The sequence below is a fragment of the Rhinolophus sinicus genome, chromosome 1 (assembly GCF_057876585.1).
Source record: "Rhinolophus sinicus isolate RSI-liver-muscle chromosome 1, RSI-T2T, whole genome shotgun sequence".
NCBI classification, from domain to species: Eukaryota; Metazoa; Chordata; class Mammalia; order Chiroptera; family Rhinolophidae; genus Rhinolophus; species Rhinolophus sinicus.
In genome coordinates, this window is record NC_142501.1 from 9916484 (window position 1) to 9921898 (window position 5415).

The window sequence follows — 5415 nt, forward strand, 5'->3', positions numbered from 1 at the left end:
CACGGCCGAGTGGGATGGGGCTGCACCGGGGCGTGTACGCCCGCGCTTTTCCACCTTTTCTCTAGTGGGAGGTAAAGGGAAGGCTTCCGTAGGTTTGCCCCTCGCCCATTTTTATTTGCACACTTTCCCCAGGATGCCTTTCAGGTGAGGCTCCCAAAGCCCCGGGTTAGGGTTCTGCATGAACACGATGGGGAAGGCGGAAGGTGGGTTATTCATTCACGCAGTATATATTCATTGGGTGAATGGTCCTTTAGAGGTGAAGCAGTAAGCAAAACAGGCCCTCAAAAAGCTAACGTTTTAATTGGGGAGGACGTTTACATACATAAGTCTTTCACGTGGTGCTACTGTTTCCTGGAAAAGAAGACCTACCCTGAAAATAAGCCCCAGTTAACGATCGTCAGCCAGAGGGACGCATTTTAGTACGTTATGATGATGTTCCAGAAGAAGATGACATGACTGTATTTGAATAAATGTAGATTGTTGTACATGAAAAAATAAGACATCCCCTGAAAATACGCCCTAATGTGTCTTGGAGCAAAAATTAATATGAAACTCGGTCTTATTTTCGGGGAAACACAGTAAATGCTAGGAAGAGAAGTTTATGGATGAAGCATGGTAGTGCAGTGTTAACTGGCAACAGGGAAGGGAAGGCCGGGGCGGAGGGGACAGCGAGTGCAGGAAGCCTGAGGAAAGGGAGCATGTGGGTTCAAGAAGCACGCGCGTTACAGAAGGCTGATGTGGTCGGAAAAACGATGGAGGGGGAGTGAGATCAAGGGCGTGTAGGGCAGACTCTGACCTTGTGAGCCCCAGGCAGGAGTGGGGCTATTCATCTGAAGGACAAAGGGATGCTGTGCACATCCCAGCGAGCCACTGACACGATCTCATTGGTAGAAAGATCCCTTTGACTACTGTGTACAAAACAGATTTTTAAGGGGATTGGAGTGGAGACAGGAAGACCGAATAGGGGACTGTTGTACTAGTTCTAGGTGAGAGATGATAGTGGTTTGATTTGGCTGATGGCAGTGAGTGGACTTTATGTAGGAGGTAAAATCTGCGATGCTTGAGCAAGGATTGGTTGTGGGTGGTGATGTGTCAAAGATTCTTCCAGATTTCTGGCAAGAACAGCTAGGTTTGGGAGAGGGAGAAGGTAATGACCAGGAGTTCAGTCTGGCCGTGTTGAGTTTGAGGGCTTTTGAAACATTCAAGAAAAGAAATCAAGTCTGTCTTTAGATGGAGAGAGCTGGAGCTCAGAGCAGAGGCTAAACTGGCAAAGACGACAGAATGAGCAGCTGGAAAGGCAAGGGGAGCAGAGGCAGCACAACCCAAGGTGAGGAGGGTCTAAGGAGGGCTGGGGCAACCATGTGAGATGCTTTTGAGAGGTCTAGTTAGAAGGTAACTCTGTGGAGAAAGTCTATTAGATGTAGCCATCTTTAATTGCCCAGGCAGTTCAGGTCAAATGGTAGGACCAAACTCCATATGCAGTGAATTGAAGAACAGCTGGGAAATGGAGACCTTGAGAACAGGCGGACTTCCCAACTGGTGGACTGGGAAGAGGAAGAGAAGGGAACGTGGGGTTGAGAGAGGGTTTTTCCTGTTAGGCTGGGGAAACTTGAGCCTGTTTAAATGCTGAAGGAAAGGTTTAATAGAGAAGAGCTGATGATTTAGAAGGGGAAAGTGGGCGTCAGTCTAGGATGGTGACTCACCATCTTGCTCTCCTATCAGCACAGCTCCACATGACTCAAGATGACTGCTTGAGCTCCAGCCATTTTGTCTGAGTTCAGCCAGCTGGAAGGAAAGAGGAAGATAGGAAGATGGTACCTCTCTTTCTTTCTTTCTTTCTTTCTTTCTTTCTTTCTTTCTTTCTTTCTTTCTTTCTTTCTTCCTTTTTAAATTATTAATAACAAAATTTGCTCAGAAGCAATCTCCCTTTTAAGAAGACCTCCAGAGGTTCTGCATGATGCTTCTTACATCTCTTTGGCTATAACTTAACTCATGCCACATCGAGCTAAAAGGGAGGTCAGGAAATGTAGGCTTTGGACTGAGCTACAATGTGCCCAACTACAGTTTCTGTTACTAGAGAAGGATTGGATAATGGCTACCAGGAGGCTATGAGCAGTCTTCTCTGCCATGAAGGGGTTTGGGAGGGGCCAGGTGGTTTTTTCTGTTGAAGAAGAGTCTGGAAAGAATCAGGATTTGGAGCCCAACCCACTCCATTCTAATCGCTGCCCCATGTCCTGTCACCTGTGTGACCCTGAATAAGTCACCTCCCCTGTCTGAGCCTCAGGACCCTTCTTTGTATAATGGGAGTGAGGCTATGTGGCAGAATGACTGCAAGGATTAGATGAGATGCCATGGAAAGACCTGGCCAGTGGTAGGCCCTGATTACAATTTAATGTTTTTAAAGATAATAAACACACATTGAGCACCTACTGTATGCCAAGCACTTGATGGATGCTTTTTCATCATACACTTATTTATTTCTCACACCAGCCTTGTGAGATAAATATTGTAGTCATCTTTAGTTTATGATGTAGGAAACTCCAGTTCAGCAAGTTACCCAATAAATAAATGTCGGGATTTGAACCTAGGTCTTCTGACTGTGATGTGATGAAATAAGGAATACATATTTTGGACTTGGTCCCAGTTCCTGGCACAGAGCTTCTTTTTTTTTCTTTCCCCTTTCTTCTGCCTCCCCCCACCCCCCACCCCCCACCCCCCACCCCCCACCCCTACTCTGGTTCAAGCCGTTGTTTGTCAGTCTAGTTGTGTAGGTCATAGCTCCCTGGCCCATGCTGGTGTTATGAGCCTTCTGCTCCCCCACCTGAGGCAGTCGGTTGCTGGTCATCAGTCAGCCGCTCACAGCAGCTCTCGCCGGCTGCGGGCCACACGCACTGGCCGGCAGCAGCACACAGCAGCCCACAGCAGCACTCAGCAGCTCATGACAACCTCCTTTTGCTCACAGCAGCCCAGCTCCAGGGAGAGGCGTTGTTCACAATCTTAGCTATAGAGGGCGCAGCTCACTGGCCCATGTGGGAATCAAACCGGCAACCTCAGCATTAGGAGCATGGCACTCCAACCACCTGAGCCACCAGGCTGTCCCCACAGAGCTTCTAAAAGGGTTTTGAAATTTCCCTGAGTGATAGAGATGGTAGGAGCATCATTTGTTACTCATAACAAGCACCTTTCAACTATCTTGCAGTTTATGTTAATGAGATGACAGGTGGCTGGAAGCCCCTGGATGACTTTAGGTTGGAGGCTGGTTGCCAGAGCAACCACCCACGTGATTAGAGGTTTGGAGCTTTGAGCCCTGCCACTCCCATCTCAGGAGGGGAGAGGAGCTAGGAATTGAGTTAATCACCAGTGGCCAGTGATTTAATCAACCGTGCCTATGTAATGGAACCTCCATAAAAATCCTAAAGGAAGGAGTTTGGAGAACTTCTGCGTTGGTGAACACATCTGCGTGCTGGGAGTGTGGCACAACCCAAACTCCAGGGGGACAGAAACTCCTGCACTCTGTGGACCTTTCCAGATCTTACCCTATTACCTCATCATTTGTATCCTTTGTAATAACGTGGCAATAGCAAGTAGTGTTTCCCTGAGTTCTTTGAGCTGTTATAGAATATTATGGAATTTGAGGAGGGGGTCATGGAAACCTCCGATTTATAGCCAAATTGGACATTAGTGTAGATAACCTGAGGACCCACTACTTGGGACTCGTGTCTGAAGAGGGGGCAGTCTTATGGGAATCCACCCTTATCCTGTGGGGTCTGTACTAACTCTGGGTAGTTAGTGTTAGAATGACTTACATTACAGGGCACCCAGTTGGTGTCTGCAGAGAACTGGAGAATTGCTTACTGTGGGAAACCCACACACCTGACGTCAGAAGTGTTCTGCTATTGTAGGTAAAAACCCCTCAGTCGAAGACTCCAAGGCCTTTCCCGGCAACCCTGTGAGAGAAGCAGACCCTCCAAGGCCCTTCACAGCTCAGCCTCATTGTAATTGCTGGAAGTTTTCCACACAACCACACTGTTTCCGGCCTCCATCTTTGTACCTGTTGTTCCCACATTTGACTACCTGGTGGACTTCTGTTCAATTGTCCAGGCTCTTAGCAAATGAAAGCCCTTCTCAGAAATTTCTCTTGATTCCCACCCTAAGGATTACTCCCTCGGTCATTTTCAATCATTGAAAACTCTAGTTATTGGTTGCAGTGACCTTCCAGAGGGCAAGAACTCTGGCCGTTCAGCTCTGGGTCTCCTCACAGGCTCCAGAAAAGCTGCTCAGCAAACGTGTGTTCGCAAATTGGTTGAAGAGTCAGGGGGACAGGCAGTCCCAAGGTCTCCAAGTGCCTTAGCGGAGAACGGGGACTATGACTTGGGGCTTCCAGGCCCCCCACCCCTCTTTCCAAACCTCAGCCCCTAAACAGTACACTACGGCAAGTTCTCCTTCCAAAATGTCTCTGATCTGGTTTTCGAGGGAGAAAGGAGACACTGGGCTCAGCACAGCACTTGGAAGAACAAGCATTAAAGTTGGCACCTGCTGTTTGCAGGGCACTGAGCTCCCAGGGGGTGAGGGTGGATACAAGGAACTTCTTCTCCTCTGGGATTCTCATGCCTGGAAACCACGCTGTGACGTGGGTCCTGTTTTCCCCAGGACAGCCCTGGTGGTCACACGAGTTTGCAATCAATCCAAGACAGGCTTCTGCCAGCGGAACACAGACGCCACAACTGCTGACCTTGGAAACCATTTCAACAGCCTGAGCGAGCTCGGGCCCTATCATGGGCACCCAGGTGGGTGGGCCATCTGGCGGGGGCAAGGGCCCCAACACACTGTGACGTGCACACGTGGGCCCAAACATCAGATAACTTTGTGCCACCGTCCCGTGATCTTTCCAGACTCCAGACCCCAGAAGAATAAACAGCCATGCAGTGAGGAGGGCTGTGCACGGGGGTTGGAACCGCCCCTTGTCATAAGGTCTGCAGCCAGGCTTTCCATGCCTCCAGCGAGCTCCCCACCGAGCCAGCAGACTCCATCGAACCTCTGTTCGGCCTCACAGACAGGCTGCTGCAGCAATGCTGGTTGGCAGATAACAGCTTGGGAAGATGACATAAAGAACACTGAAGAATATTTTGAAGGGAAAATAACACATTTGCCCATCACCCGACCATCGTCATCCCACCTTCTTTTTCATCTTCTCCATTCTGGCTGGAAACCCAGGCAGGTCTTCTGGCCTGGCTGCCAAACGAAAGTGCAGAGACCACTTGGACCAGGCCCTTTGCCTTCCTGGAGTTTTCTTGGTCACACGTGGTTTCCTACATGGCTGTGTGGTCTTCATATTGATTGTCATGATGCCTGCGTGATAGTCCTTTGACGGATACACCCTCACTTTCAAATTTTGGCTACTAAGCTTGTTTTCAG